The sequence below is a fragment of the Bos grunniens genome, chromosome 19 (genome assembly GCF_055505025.1).
Source record: "Bos grunniens cultivar Pamir isolate PY7600 chromosome 19, Bosgru_T2T1.0, whole genome shotgun sequence".
Lineage (NCBI taxonomy): Eukaryota > Metazoa > Chordata > Mammalia > Artiodactyla > Bovidae > Bos > Bos grunniens.
In genome coordinates, this window is record NC_141183.1 from 63,856,818 (window position 1) to 63,873,400 (window position 16,583).

A 16,583-nucleotide genomic window follows, 5' to 3' on the forward strand; every position below is an offset into this window, starting at 1 on the left:
ATCCCAGTGGTTGAGCATATTAGTTTGGGAATCAGAAAAATCAGGTTAGAATCTTGCCGTTTCCTACTTGCAACGTTTTAATCTGAAATGTATTTCTTATCAACTTACATTCTTATTTCTTCTACAATCGACTGAGAAAAGTGATCCACCTCACAGGCTGTTATGATATCTGATCGAATAAACATTCAGGAAACAGCACACTGCTGTGGATATGCACAAGACCCTCACCTATTTTTATGATTATTTATACACTAAGGATTAGGAAGAATTGACATTTTTTAAATAATACAGAAAAACATGTAATCACGCATAAAACAGAGAAAGAATCATCTCCAGTTTCAGGGAAGGCTGATATTCTGCAGTCCATGGGGTCACAAAGAGTCAGACATGACTGAGCAATTGAACAAAAACAACAACTCTTTACTGACATCACTTGCAGAAAAGTTTATTCAAGTCCTATGGAATGGTACTGACAAGCTTATAAAAACACAACTGACAAAAATATATATATGCTTACTTCTGGACTTTATATTTTTTGATCTATGTTTGTCTTATTTTAGTACCCTTTGGAGCCTATTATAGAGAGTGAAGTAAGCCAGGAAGGAAAACACCAATACAGTATACTAACGCATATATATGGAATTTAGAAAGATGGTAACAATAACCCTGTATACGAGACAGCAAAAGAGACACTGATGTATAGAACAGTCTTTTGGACTCTGTGGGAGAGGGAGAGGGTGGGACGATTTGGGAGAATGGCATTGAAACATGCATAATATCATATGAAACGAGTCACCAGTCCAGGTTCGATGCACAATACTGGATGCTTGGGGCTGGTGCACTGGGACAACCCAGAGGGATGGTATGGGGAGGGAGGAGGGAGGAGGTTTCAGGATGTGGAACACGTGTATACCTGTGGTGGATTCATGTTAATATATGGCAAAACGAATACAATATTGTAAAGTTAAAAAATAAAATAAAAAATATATAAAAACTTTAAAAATAGAAAAAAAATATGGTAGCTTTTGTTAAATTCAGTTTAGAAATATGAGTTTTCCAAATGTGTTCTTAATTTGTCATTACTGGATCTTTGGTGTTCTTTACAGAGTATATGAATTTTAGGTTCACTTTCTTTTTTTGCAAAAAAAAAAAAAAGGCTATTTGTATCTTAACAGGAATTGCTTTGAATCTGCAGGTCCTTCTGGGCAGTGTTGTTAATTTTTGCTTAGTCACTAAGTCATGTCTGGCTCTTTTGTGACTCCATGGAGTGTAGCCCTCTTGGCTCCTCTTTCCATGGATTTCCCAAGCAAGAATATTGGAGTGGGCTGCCATTTCCTCCTCTAGGGAATATTCCTGACTCAAGGATTGAACCCGCACCTCCTATACTGGCAGACAGATTCTTTAACACTGAGCCACCAGGGAATCTTTTAACCCATAAATATGGGGTATCTTTCTGTTTATAAATCTTTAACTTCCTTAAAAATATTTCATAGTTTTCAGTGTAAAAATCTTCATACGTATGGTTAAATTCTTTTTTTTTTTTTTTTGAGCATATGAAAATGATCACTTTTTTGAGTACAATATATTTTTTTTTAAACTTGCTATTTTATATTGGAACATAGTTGATTAACAGTGTTGCTCATTTTAGGTATACCACAAAGTTGCTCAGTTACACATAAGCATGTACCCTTTATTAAATCCTTTTCCCATTTAGGCTTTAAGGAATATTGAGCAGAGTTCCCTTTGAAATAGAGAAGGTCCTTGTTGATTACCCATTTTAAGTATAGAATTACATGCATCTTTCAGCGTTTACACTAGAACCAAGGACTTTCCATAGTATTATTACAGAAGTGTTCTGTATCTGTCTTGATATGTGACCACATAAAACAAGTGTTAGAGCTTCATTGTATTCACATTGCTGTCTACTGTCCTTTTAACTAGAAAAAACTGCTTTAGCATTTGTTATAAGGCAGATGTGAAAAGTTAAAGTGTTGTTCACCCAGTGATATCTGACTCTTTGTGAACCCATGGACTGTATCTGGATAGGCTTCTTTGTCCATGAAATTCTCCAGGCAAGAATACTGGAAGGAGGATCCATTCCTTTCTCCAGGGGATCTTCCTGACCCAGGGATCAAACCCTGGTCTCCCACATTGCAGGTAGATTTTTCACCACTGAGCCACCAGGGAAGCTCAAAGCAGATGTGGTGGTGAGTTACAAATTCCATCAACTTATGATTGTGTCGAAATATCTTTATATCCTCACCATTAAAAATATATATATTGAAGTATAATTGATGTACAATATTATATGTTTCCAGTGTACAAAAGAGTGATATAATTTAAAATATTATATTCTATTTATAGCTATTATAGAATATTGACTATACTCCCTGTATATGAAAATTGAAGAGACTGTACCTATTTGAATTAGTGTTCTCATATTTTTGGGACAAGTACTAGAGTGCAATTTCTGAGCCATGTATGTGTGTGCTTAGTCACTCAGTCATGCTTGACTCTCTGCATCCCCATGGACACCCACCAGGCTCCTCTGTCCATGGAATTTTCCAGGCAAGAATACTGGCATGGGTTGCCATTTCTTCCTCCAGGAGATATTCCTGACCCAGGGATCAGAACCCATCCATAGTCCTATGTCTCCCACATTGGCAGGTGGATTCTTTACTGCTATTCCCTTCTGAGCTGTTTTCCATAGTGATGGCACCAATTTAACTTCCCATCAGTGTACAAAGGTTCCTTCTTCTCCACATCCTTGCCTACACTTTTTGTCTGTGTTCTTTTTAATGATAGCCATTTCTAGATGTGTGAGATAATACCTTGCTGTGGTTTAATTTGCCAAAACAATCTTGAGAAATAACAGAACTGAAAGTTCCAACTTTCAAGATTTCAGGCTATTTCAAACTACAGTGATCAAAACAAGGAACAATAGCAGACACATAGGTCAATGTAACAAAACAGGGAACCCAGAAATAAGGCCACATACTATGGTCCACTAATCTGTGATCTTAAAAGTGGCAAGAATATGCAGTGGAGAAGACATCCTTTTCATTAAATGATGCTAAAAGAATTAAAAAGCTACATGCAAAAGAATGAAATTAAAACATTTTCTAACTCCAGTTACTTTTAAAGATATACTCAGAATGGATTAAAGACCTGAATATAAGACTGAAAGCCATAAAACTCCTAAAAGGAAGTATAGGCAGAACACTCTATGCCATAAATCATAGCACTATTTTTAAATCAGATTTATTCTGGTTCCTAAAGCAAAGAAAACAAAAATAAAGAAATAGATCATAATTATAATTATTTTCACAGCAATGGAAGATATCAACAAGATGAAAAGATCACCTGAGCAGGTGAATATATTTGCCAATAATATGTTTGATAAGGAGTTAATATCTAAAATACATGCATAGCTTAAACAACTAAAAAAAAAAAAAAAGATTCAAATTGAAAGAAGACCTAATAGAACTTTTTCCAAAGAAGACATGAGGTTGGTCAAAAGGCACTTAAAAAGATGCTTAAAGTTGTTAATCTTTAAAGTCATGCAAATTATATCCTCTTCTTTTTTAAAATACACTGCTTTATGTATTAAATTATTGCTTGGAATTTTTTTTCATTTAATAATTTGACTATATTGTTGTTGTTAAGTCAGTCACATTAGACTCTTTGCAACCCCATTGACTACAGCACACCATGCTTCCTTGTCCATTATCTCCCAGAGTTTGCTCAAATTCATGTCCATTTGGACTGAGATGCTATCTAACTACCTCGTCTCACTGACTATATTACACCACACTTTTCTGTTCTGCTAAGTTTCTAACACCAGGGAGAATAATTTAGGTTCTAGTTGGTAGAAGAGTTGTTTCTGGATGACACACTTTCTTTTTACTGAATAACTGTTTTTATTCTTTTTTTTTTTAACCTGCTCTCTCTACCATTCATTTGCTTTATTTGTCTTCTTCCTTGTTAATGTTCAATGTGAAGGACCTAAGAATTCCAAAGCCTTGTTTCTATGGGATTAATGAAATTGAGAAAAGTTGACTTGTTTTCCTAATAAGCTAAATAGACAAATGAAAGCTGCTTATTACACATGAGATGTTTCTGACTAGCATAGTAGGGAAAACTTTAGGTAGAACACTCTCTATGATGCCAATAACTTATGCCACTATTTCTTAAAATATTCCCCCTGGAATTCAGACAAGAGAGTTTTTGTTTTTGTTTTATTTTTCACTGCTCTCTGACAAGATTATTATCAAAAAGATGGTCAGAATTGACACTTATGCAGTATCTTCTAACAGGTAAGTGAAAAACATTTTCGATCTTTTACTCAGAGAGGCATCATTACAAAATTAGCCATCATTTTTCTAATATATATCTAAGGAGTGATGATTCTATATTGTGAATATATCTAAATCACTCCATCAATTTTCTAATATAATTCCATATTTATTTTGAATGCACTTTTTACCACATAACTCTGAGAAATAGAAGGTTGTTTTTTTTTTAAGATTTATTCTTAATATAAGAAATAAAATGAAAACAAATGTTGAGGAAAAATGATGTTATGAACTCAATAAATCTTGACGTGTTAAAACTCATTATTGTAATGAAATAATAGAGGAATGTATTTCATGTGTTATTGTTTTTATTACAGATTCTAGAGATAGTAGAGTGAAAGAAAGTTCATATATAATGTTAATGTAAGGTAGTGTAACAAGATTCATCCTCACTAGGAGCTAGAGATGCTAGAAAGTTTGAAGAGATTCTGTAAGAAAGCAGACAAAAGGTTTATGGAGACAGTGACCTTCACATAGCCTTGGGAGAATAGCAACTTTGCCATCTCCATGTGACAACTTTGCACAGAATATTGTGTATTATAATATAGAATCATCACTCCTTATATTCTCCCAAAATAACATCATAGGTTTATAATTGCAAAGTTCCACATTTCAAAGGTTTAATTTGGAAAGGTGAATACCTGTCTCTCAGAAAACTTTTGGAGGAAACATGGCAATGAAGAGCCTGAAAACTATAATTAAGGTGAAAGATAATGTGTCATTTATGTGGGACAAGCACTCCTGAAAAATACTGGGTAGAAATATTTCCTTTTCATCAATATTTGTACCTGTCAGTGTTCTTCCACATTTGGTCTCATTTATCCTTACCCCTCCACCAGGCACCAGTTCCATGTCTAATAAGATTTGAACAGAAAATAAATATTAATTTATCTGTATATATGGAAAACATATATATATATATGTATATGTGTGTGTATATATATATATATATATATATATATATATATATGTATGTATATATGTATATATCTCAAGCATGAATAATGAGCACTTTTGGGACCAATCTGATTCAAAGCCAGGCTGTTTACTAAGGTGTCTGTGGGTTGGATAATCAGAAATCATGGGGACAGAGTGAGGAGCTCAACGAGGGTAAATTATATTCTCTTTTACTTGGACTGTCAAATGATAAGTAATCTTGGGACAATCTGTTAAACTTTACACAAAGAATGATAAATTCTGCAAAGAAATAAAATGATTGCAGAATTTCCTCTAAAGATGGACATCTAGGGTAACTGAGTCAGGGGGAAGTGGACAAAGAGCCTCCTTAAATTAAGCAATGCTTCTCCATGTGGCCTCTGCCATAAGACAGCTCTTTAAGAACAGAAGAATCTGCCTAACACTAAAGAGATAATTTTCCACCCTTATCTATTTTTCAGCTTGGCCTGCCAGCTTTTCTTTTAGCTCTGCTCTCCTAGCCCCACATCAAAAGATTATCTGTTTGTTTTTGACAAATCTAGTCATTTTAAATTTGTGACATCAGTTTAAAGAGTAGATGTGAACACAGTATCTATTGAAAATCAGCATTGGTTCTTTTTATTTTATTTTATTTTTTTAGATCTATCTAAACTTTTGTGACTCAAAATCCCCAAGTCATAAATTATTTTATTGGTAAATTTGGGCATACAAGATTTTTTTTTTAATTAGAAGGAAAAAATTATGAACAAAATTTTATTTTTTTTTATTTTTTAACTTTACAATATTGTATTGATATTGCCATATATCAACATGAATCCACTACAGGTAAACATGTGTTCCCCATCCTGAACCCTCCTCCCTCCGCATACCATCCCTCTGGGTCGTCCCAGTGCACAAGCCCCAAACATCCTGTATCATGCATCAAACCTGGACTGGCGACTCGTTTCATATATGATATTATACATGTTTCAATGCCATTCTCCCAAATCATCCCACCCTCTTCCTCTCCCACAGAGTCCAAAAGACTGTTCTATACATATGTGTCTCTTTTGCTGTCTCATATACAGGGTTATTGATACCATCTTTCTAAATTCCATATATATATGTGTGTGTTAGTATACTTACTGGTGTTTTTCTTTCTGGCTTACTTCACTCTGTATAATCGGCTCCAGTTTCATCCATCTCATTAGAACTGATTCAAATATATTCTTTTTAATGGTGGAGTAATACTCCATTGTGTATATGTACCACAGCTTTCTTATCCATTCATCTGCTGATGGACATCTAGGTTGCTTCCATGTCCTGGCTATTATAAGCAGTGCTGCGATGAACACTGGGGTACACGTGTCTCTTTCCCTTCTGGTTTCCTCAGTGTGTATGCCCAGCAGTGGGATTGCTGGGTCATAAGGCAATTCTATTTCCAGTATTTTAAGGAATCTCCACACTGTTCTCCATAGTGGCTATACTAGTTTGCATTCCCACCAGCAGTGTAGGAGGGTTCCCTTTTCTCCACACCCTCTCCAGTACTTATTGCTTGTAGACTTTTGGATCGCAGCCATTCTGACTGGCGTGAAATGGTACCTCATAGTGGTTTTGATTTGCATTTCTCTGATAATGAGTGATGCTGAGCATCTTTTCTTGTGTTTGTTAGCCATCTGTATATCTTATTTGGAAAGATGTCTATTTAGTTCTTTGGCCCATTTTTTGATTGGGTCATTTACTTTTCTGGAGTTGAGCTGTAGGAGTTGCTTGTATATTTTTGAGATTAGTTGTTTGTCAGTTGCTTCATTTGCTATTATTTTCTCCCATTCTGAAGGCTGTCTTTTCACCTTGCTTATCGCTTCCTTTGTTGTGCAGAAGCTTTTAATTTTAATTAGGTCCCATTTGTTTATTTGTGCTTTTATTTCCAATATTCTGGGAGGTGGGCCATACATTGAGGATCCTGCTGTGATGTATGTCAGAGAGTGTTTTGCCTATGTTCTCCTCTAGGAGTTTTATAGTTTCTGGTCTTATGTTTAGATCTTTAATCCGTTTTGAGTTTATTTTTGTGTATGGTGTTAGAAAGTGTTCTACTTTCATTCTTTTACAAGTGGTTGACCAGTTTTTCCAGCACCACTTATTAAAGAGATTGTCTTCAATCCATTGCATATTCTTTCCTCCTTTGTCAAAGATAAGGTGCCCAGAGGTGTGGATTTATCCCTAGGCTTTCTATTTTGTTCCATTGATCAATATTTCTGTCTTTGTGCCAGTACCATACTGTCTTGATGACTGTGGCTTTGTTGTAGAGCCTGAAGTCAGGCAGGTTGATTCCTTCAGTTCCATTCTTCTTTCTCAAGATTGCTTTGGCTATAAGAGGTTTTTTTGAATTTTCATACAAATTGTGAAATTATTTGTTCTAGCTCTGTGAAGAATACCGTTGGTAGCTTGATAGAGATTTCATTGAATATATATATTGCTTTGGGTAGTATACTCATTTTCACTATATTGACTGTTCCAATCCATGAACATGGTATATTTCTCCATCGATTAGTGTACTCTTTGATTTCTTTCACAAGTCGTTTATAGCTTCCTATATATGCATAGGAACCTGGAATGTCAGGTCCATGAATCAAGGCAAATTGGAAGTGGTCAAACAAGAGTTGGCAAGAGTGAATGTCGACATACTAGGAATCAGTGAACTGAAATGGACTGGAATGGGTGAATTTAACTCAAATGACCATTATATCTACTACTGAGGGCAGGATCCCTCAGAAGAAATGGAGTGTCCATCATGATCAACAAAAGAGTCTGAAATGCAGTACTTGGATGCAATCTCAAAAACGACAGAATGATCTCTGTTCGTTTCCAAGGCAAACCATTCAATATCACAGAAACGCAAGTCTCTGCCCCAACCAGTAATGCTGAAGAAGCTGAATTTGAATGGTTCTATGAAGACCTACAAGACCTTTTAGAACTAACACCCAAAAAAAATGTCCTTTTCATTATAGGGGACTGGAATGCAAAAGTAGGAAGTCAGGAAACACCTGGAGTGACAAGCAAATTTGGCCTCGGAAGACGGAATGAAGCAGGACAAAGACTGATAGAGTTTTGCAAAGAAAATACACTGGTCATAACAAACACCCTATTCCAACAACATAAGAGAAGACTATATATGGACATTACCAGATGGTCAACACCAAAATCAGATTATATTCTTTGCAGCCAAAGATGGAGAAGCTCTATACAGTCAGCAAAAACAAGACCAGGAGCTGACTGTGGCTCAGATCATGAGCTCCTTATTGCAAAATTCAGACTTAAATTGAAGGAAGTAGGGAAAACCACTAGACCATTCAGGTATGACCTAAATAAAATCCCTTATGATTATACAGTGGAAGTGAGAAATAGATTTAAGGGACTAGATCTGATAGATAGAGTGCCTGATGAACTATGGAATGAGGCTTGTGACATTTTGCAGGAGACAGGGATCAAACCATTTCCATAGAACAGAAATGCAAAAAAGCAAAATGGCTGTCTGGGGAGGCCTTACAAATAGCTGTGAAAAGAAGAGAAGCAAAAAGCAAAGGAGAAAAGGAAAGATATCAACATCTGAATGCAGAGTTCCAAAAAATAGCAAGAAGAGATAAAAAAGCCTTTCTTAGTGATCAATGCAAAGAAATAGAGGAAAACAACAGAATGGGAAAGACTAGGGATCTCTTCAAGAAAATCAGAGATACCAAAGGAACATTTCATGCAAACATGAGCTCGATAAAGGACAGAAATGGTATGGACCTAAAAGAAGCACAAGATATTAAGAAGAGATGGCAAGAATACACAGAAGAACTGTACAAAAAAGATATTCACGACCCAGATAATCACAACTGTGTGATCACTGACCTAGAGCCAGACATCCTGGAATGTGAAGTCAAGTGGGCCTTAGAAAGCATCACTACGAACAAAGCTAGTGGAGGTGATGGAATTCCAGTTGAGCTATTCCAAATCCTGAAAGATGATGCTGTGCAAGTGCTGCACTCAATATGCTAGCAAATTTTGAAAATCAGCAGTGGCCACAGGACTGGAAAAGGTCAGTTTTCATTCCAATCCCAAAGAAAGGCAATGCCAAAGAATGCTCAAACTACCGCACAATTGCAATCATCTCACATGCTACTAAGGTAATGCTCAAAATTCTCCAAGCCAGGCTTCAGCAATATGTGAACCGTGAACTTCCTGATGTTCAAGCTGGTTTTAGAAAAGGCAGAGGAACCAGAGATCAAACTGCCAACATCCGCTGGATCATGAAAAAAGCAAGAGAGTTCCAGGAAAACATCTATTTCTGCTTTATTAACTATGCCAAAGCCTTTGACTGTGTGGATCACAATAAACTGTGGAAAATTCTTCAAGAGATGGGAATACCAGACCACCTGACTTGCCTCTTGAGAAATTTGTATGTAGGTCAGGAAGCAACAGTTAGAACTGGACATGGAACAACAGACTGGTTTCAAATAGGAAAAGGAGTTTGTCAAGGCTGTATATTGCCACCCTGTTTATTTAACTTATATGCAGAGTACATCATGAGGAACGCTGGACTGGTAGAAACACAAACTGTAATCAAAATTGCCGGGAGAAATATCAATAAGCTCAGATATGCAGATGACACCACCCTTATGGCAGAAAGTGAAGAGGAACTAAAAAGCCTCTTGATGCAAGTGAAAGTGGAGAGTGAAAAAGTTGGCTTAAAGCTCAACATTCAGAAAACGAAGATCACGGCATCTGGTCCCACTACTTCATGGGAAATAGATGAGGAAACAGTGGAAACAGTGTCAGGCTTTATTTTTCTGGGCTCCAAAATCACTGCAGATGGTGACTGCATCCATGATATTAAAAGGCGTTTACTCCTTGGAAGGATAGTTATGACCAATCTAGATAGCATATTCAAAAGCAGAGACATTACTTTGCCAACAAAGGTTCATCTAGTCAAGGCTATGGTTTTTCCTGTGGTCATGTATGGATGTGAGAGTTGGACTGTGAAGAAAGCTGAGCACCGAAGAATTGATGCTTTTGAACTGTGGTGTTGGAGAAGACTCTTGAGAGTCCCTTGGACAGCAAGGAGATGCAACCAGTCCATTCTGAAGGAGATCAGCCCTGGGATTTCTTTGGAAGGAATGATGCTAAAGCTGAAACTCCAATACTTTGGCCACCTCATGCGAAGAGTTGACTCATTCGAAATGACTATGATGCTGGGAGGGACTGGGGACAGGAGGGGAAGGGGACGACAGAGGATGAGACGGCTGGATGGCACCAGTGACTCAATGGACATGAGTCTCAGTGAACTCCAGAATTCGGTGATGGACAGGAAGGCCTGGAGTGCTGCGATTCATAGGGTCGCAAAGAGTCGTACACGACTGAGTGACTGATCTGATCTGATCTGATATATAAGTCTTTAGTTTCTTTAGGTAGATATATTCCTAAGTATTTTATTCTTTTCATTGCAATGGTGAAAGGAATTGTTTCCTTAATTTGTCTTTCTATTTTCTCATTATTAGTGTATAGGAATGCAAGGGATATCTGTGTGTTGATTTTTTATCCTGCAACTTTACTATAATCCTTGATTAGTTCTAGTAATTTTCTGGTGGAGTCTTTAGGGTTTTCTATGTAGAGGATCATGTCATCTGCAAACAACGAGAGTTTTACTTCTTCTTTTCCAATTTGGATTCCTTTTATCTCTTTCTGTTCTTATTACTGTAGCCAAAACGTCCAAAATCATGTTGAATAGTAATGGTGAAAGTGGGCACCCTTGTCTTCAATATCCACAGATCAATCAATGTAATACACCACATTAACAATTTGAAAAATCAAAACATATGATTATCTCAATAGATTCAGAGAAAGCCTTTGACAAAATTCAACATCCATTTATGATAAAAAAAAAACTCTCCAGAAAGCAGGAATGGAAGGAACATATCTCAACAGAATAAAAGCTATATATGACAAACCCACAGCAAACATTATCCTCAATGGTGAAAAATTGAAAACATTCTGATATTTGGCAAAACTAATACAATTATGTAAAATTTAAAAATAAAATAAAATTAGAAATAAATAAATAAATAAATAAAAACACCAAAAAAAAAAAGAAAGAAAGAAAACATTCCCCCTAAAGTCAGGAATAAGACAAGGGTGCCCACTTTCACCATTACTATTCAACATAGTTTTGGAAGTTTTGGCCATTGCTTCTTTTTTAAAGTACATCTTCAGCCTTCTCCTTCTTTGCTTTTTTCTGACTTGCAGATTTTCAGATATTTGAACAATGCAAATAATCCGGGAAATTAAACCATGATTGGATCCTATACCAACAACCTGATGACAAACAACGATCTCCCAAAATTACTCCAGATCTAAGATGCTTAAATTCATGCAAAGATGGGTTAGATAAAGGAAAATAATGCTATGGACCTAAAAGAAGCAGAAGATATTAAGAAGAGGTGGCAAGAATACACAGAAGAACTGTACAAAAAATATTTTCACGACCCAGATAATCATGATAGTGTTATCACTCACCTAGAGCTAGACATCCAGGCATGTGAAGTCAAGTGGGCCTTAGAAAGCATCACTATGAACAAAGCTGGTGGAGGTGATGGAATTCCAGTTGAGCTATTCCAAATCCTGAAAGATGATGCTGTGAAAGTGCTGCACTCAATATGCCAGCAAATTTGGAAAACTGAGTAGTGCTCACAGAACTGGAAAAGGTCAGTTTTCATTCCAATCCCAAAGAAAGGCAATGCCAAAGAATGCTCAAACTGCTGCACAATTACACTCATCGCACATGCTAATAAAGTAATGCTCAAAATTCTCCAAGCCAGTCTTAAGCAATACATGAACCGTGAACTTCCAGATGTTTAAGTTGGTTTTAGAAAAGGTAGAGGAACCAGAGATCATATTGCCAATTTTCGCTGGACCATTGACAAAGGAAGATAGTTCAAGAAAAACATTTATTTATGATTTATTGTCTATGCCAAAGCCTTTGACTGTGTGGATCACAATAAACTGTGGAAAATTCTGAAAGAGATGGGAATACCAGACCACCTGACATGCCTCTTGAGAAACCTATATGCAGGTGAGGAAGCAATAGTTAGAACTGGATATGGAACAACAGACTGGTTCCAAATAGGAAAGGGAGTACAAAAAGGCTCCATATTGTCACCCTGTTTATTTTATTTCTATGCAGAATACGTCATGAGAAACTCTGGGCTGGAGGAAGCTCAAGATGCAATCAAGATTGCTGGGAGAAATATCAATAACTTCAGATATGCAGATGACACCACCCTTATGGTGGAAAGTGAAGAGTGACTAAAAAGCCTCTTGATGAAAGAGAAAGAGGAGAGTGAAAAAGTTGGCTTAATGTTCAACATTCAGGAAATGAAGATCATGGAATCTGGTCCCATCACTTCATAGAAATAGATGGGGAAACAGTGTCACACTTTCTTTTTTTGGACTCCAAAATCACTGCATATGGTGATTGCAGCCATGAAATTAACAGACGCTTACTTCTTGGAAGGAAAGATATGACCAACCTAGATAGCATATTCAAAAGCAGAGACATTACTTTGCCAACAGAGGTCTGTCTAGTCAAGGCTATGATTTTTCCAGCGGTCATGTGTGGATGGGAGAGTTGGACTGTGAAGAAAGCTGAGCACTGAAGAATTGATGCTTTTGAACTGTGGTTTTGGAGAAGACTTGAGATTCCCATGGACTGCAAGGAGATCTAACCTGTCCATTCTAATGGAGATCGATCCTGGGTGTTGATTGGAAGGAGTGATGCTAAAGTTGAAACTCCAATACTTTGGCCACCCCATGTGAAGACTTGACTCATTGGAAAAGACTCTGATGCTGGGAGAGATTGGGGGCAGGAGGAGAAGGGGACGACAGAGGATGAGATGCCTGGATGGCATCACCAACTCGATGGACACAAGTTTGAGTAAACTCCGGGAGTTGGTGATGGACAAGGGAGGCCTGGAGTGCTGCAAATCATGGAGTCGCCAAGAGTCGGATACGACTGAGTGACTGAACTGAACTGAACTGAAGATGCTTAAGAGAAAAATATTAACTTTTGAGTAATAACCCACCATCCTTCATTTAGTACCATAGCTCAAGGAATTCTGAGTATTCTAAATGATGCTTTTTAGTAGTTGGAAAAAATGATAAACTGGGACATTTGAGATAATGGCGTATGAAATTAAATTTATTTATGATCATTCAGTTCAGTTGCTCAGTCGTGTCTGACTCTTTGTGACCCCATGAACCACAGCACGCCAGGCCTCCCTGTTTATCACCAACTCCCGGAGTTGACTCAGACTCATGTCCATCGAGTCATTCAGATCAAATCAGATCAGATCAGTCACTCAGTCGTGTCCGACTCTTTGTGACCCCATCAATTGCAGCACGCCAGGCCTCCCTGTCCATCTCCAGCACCCGGAGTTCACTGAGACCCATGTCCATCGAGTCAGTTATGCCATCCAGCCATCTCATCCTCTGTCATCCCCTTCTCCTTTTGCCCCCAGTCCCTCCCAGCATCAGAGTCTTTTCCAATGAGGCAACTCTTTGCATGAGGTGGCCAAACTACTGGAGTTTCAGCGTTAGCATCATTCCTTCCAAAGAAATCCCAGGGCTGATCTCCTTTGGAATGAACTGGTTGCATCTCCTTGCAGTTCAAGGGACTCTCAAGAGTCTTCTCCAACACCACAGTTCAAAAGCATCAATTCTTCGGTGCTCAGCATTCTTCACAGTCCAACTCTCACATCCATACATGACCACAGGAAAAACCATAGCCTTGACTAGACAAACCTTTGTTGGCAAAGTAATGTCTCTGCTTTTGAATATGCCATCTAGGTTGGTCATAACTTTCCTTCCAAGGAGTAAGCGCCTTTTAATTTCATGGCTGCAGTCACCATCTGCAGTGATTTTGGAGCCCAGAAAAATAAAGTCTGACATTGTTTCCACTGTTTCCCCATCTATTTCCTATGAAGTGATGGGACCAGATGCCTTTAGTATTTGTCTAATCCAGAATATTACATTCATGATGATAACAGCAGATTATTTAAATGACATATTTCCTGTTCCATTCCTCAAACTGCAGTAATTGGAGCAAAAGTGAAGGGAAGAGGTGGGACATATTAAATATATATCTATGTATAGCAATTATATGGCACATAAGTGTTTATGTATCATGGTTTTAACAGAGTTAAAGGTGTAATGTGACTTTATATCATGAACCCCCAAAGGCAGTCATGTATATTCTAAATCCCAAGTGATGTACCATGAAAAACATGTGCCATAAAAATTTTGAATATGACAAGTGAAAGAAATAACAAAGACTTATCTCTTAACTACACATTCAACAAATTGGAAAATTTAATCAATAATGATATCAAACTTTCTAAAAAGCTTTCTGAAAAGAAAATCTTATGGGAAATTATTACTTTCAGAAGCTTATTTGAAACTCACAGTAAACCTTTGCAGTGGTCATTAAAAGTTATCACACTAAGTTTTAACATGAGTTATTAAGAAATCACAGGCACAATGGCTCCCAAAACCAATATTCCATAATATCATGTAACATCATATGAATTATTCCCTTATTTTTTACAGATTGATCATTTCACACTAATCTCTTCTCCTCTTTCATGAAATCATGCAACTGAAAAATAATGTGACTGAGTTTACTTTGTTTGGGTTGACACAAGATCCTGTTAGGAAGAAAATGGTGTTTGTTATTTTCTTGATTTTCTATTCAGGGACATTGGTGGGTAACCTGCTGATTATTGTTACTGTCAAGACCAGCCGGGCACTTGGGAGTCCAATGTACTTCTTCCTTTTCTATCTATCCTTATCTGATGCCTGCTTGTCTACTTCCATAGAAGCTCCTAGAATGATTGCTGATGTCCTTTTGAAGAAAACCACTATCTCTTTCAGTGAGTGCATGATCCAAGTCTTTGCATTCCGTTTCTGTGGCTGCCTGGAGATCTTCATCCTTATTCTTATGGCTGTTGACTGCTATGTGGCCATCTTCAAACCCTTACACTACACAACCATCATGAGAAATCAAGTCTGTGGTATGCTAATGTCCCTGGCCTGGTTGCGGTCATGTGTGCATTCATCATCTCAGGTTTTTTCTAGCCTTGAGTCTCCCTTTTTGTGGTTCCAATGTAATTGATAACTACTTCTGAAATGGCACACCACTTGCCTTGAAAGCCCTATGGACGGAGATGTATGGTAGGCTACAAATCCATGGCGTCGCAAAGAGTCGGACACGACTGAACGACTTCACTTTCACTTTCTTTCTATGACTTGCAGCCTTTGTTGAAACTTGCCTGTACAGACACCTATGTAACCAAACTACTCTTGGTGTCCAACAGCGGGGCCATCTGTACAGTGAGTTTGGTCATGCTGATGTTCTCCTATGCTATTATCTTGCATTATCTGAGAAACCACAGTGCTGATGGGAGGAAAAAAGCTCTCTCCACCTGCATCTCCCATACCATCGTGATCATCTTGTTCTTTGGTCCTTGCATATTTATATACACATGCTCTATCACCACCTTCTTCACAGATAATATGATAGCTGTGTTTTATACAATTGGAACACCTTTGTTCAACCCCCTGATTTATACCCTGAGGAATGCAGAAGTGAAAAATGCCATGAGGATATTATGGCAAAAGAAGTTGATTTCAGATGACAAAAGATGAGTAGAAATTTCAAAATTTATTCACTGCTTGCATTGACCTAGAAAAAGTCCTTAGAGACCATTCTTGTCTTATTGTAAATTTAGTATAATTCCATCTTAGGGTGTGACAGCCACTGCCCTTAAGACTAAAAATCAGTTTGCACACAAATACTTGTTAATGTTGAGTCAATTTTATGTAGAGGAAGAGAGGACACTAGGTATAAACAGGTTTTAAAGCCCAATATCTTAAATGTTGTGTCTGTATATCTCTAGCTTACCTGGCATTAAGATCTCTGAGGTTTTCATCTAATCTGTTTCCTGTCCTTCTTCACCTTGCTGTCTACTGTTTTGCTCTGATGTAACCTTGCCTTATATTCTTATATACACAGCTTAGTAATCTTTTTTGTTTCCTCAACATTTTATTAAAAGCATCTGTTTCTTGTATATTTTTGAGATTAGTTGTTTGTCAGTTGCTTCATTTGCTATTATTTTCTCCCATTCTGAAGGCTGTCTTTTCACCTTGCTTATCGCTTCCTTTGTTGTGCAGAAGCTTTTAAGTTTAATTAGGTCCCATTTGTTTATTTTTGCTTTTATC

The 16,583-nt window shown here is 37.3% G+C and overlaps 1 pseudogene; it reads left to right on the forward strand.

Moving 5' to 3' along the window:
* The first annotated feature begins 14,955 nt into the window (after positions 1–14,955).
* On the forward strand, positions 14,956–16,010 carry LOC147352838 (olfactory receptor 4C16-like; annotated as a pseudogene).
* The last annotated feature ends 573 nt before the right edge of the window (positions 16,011–16,583 follow it).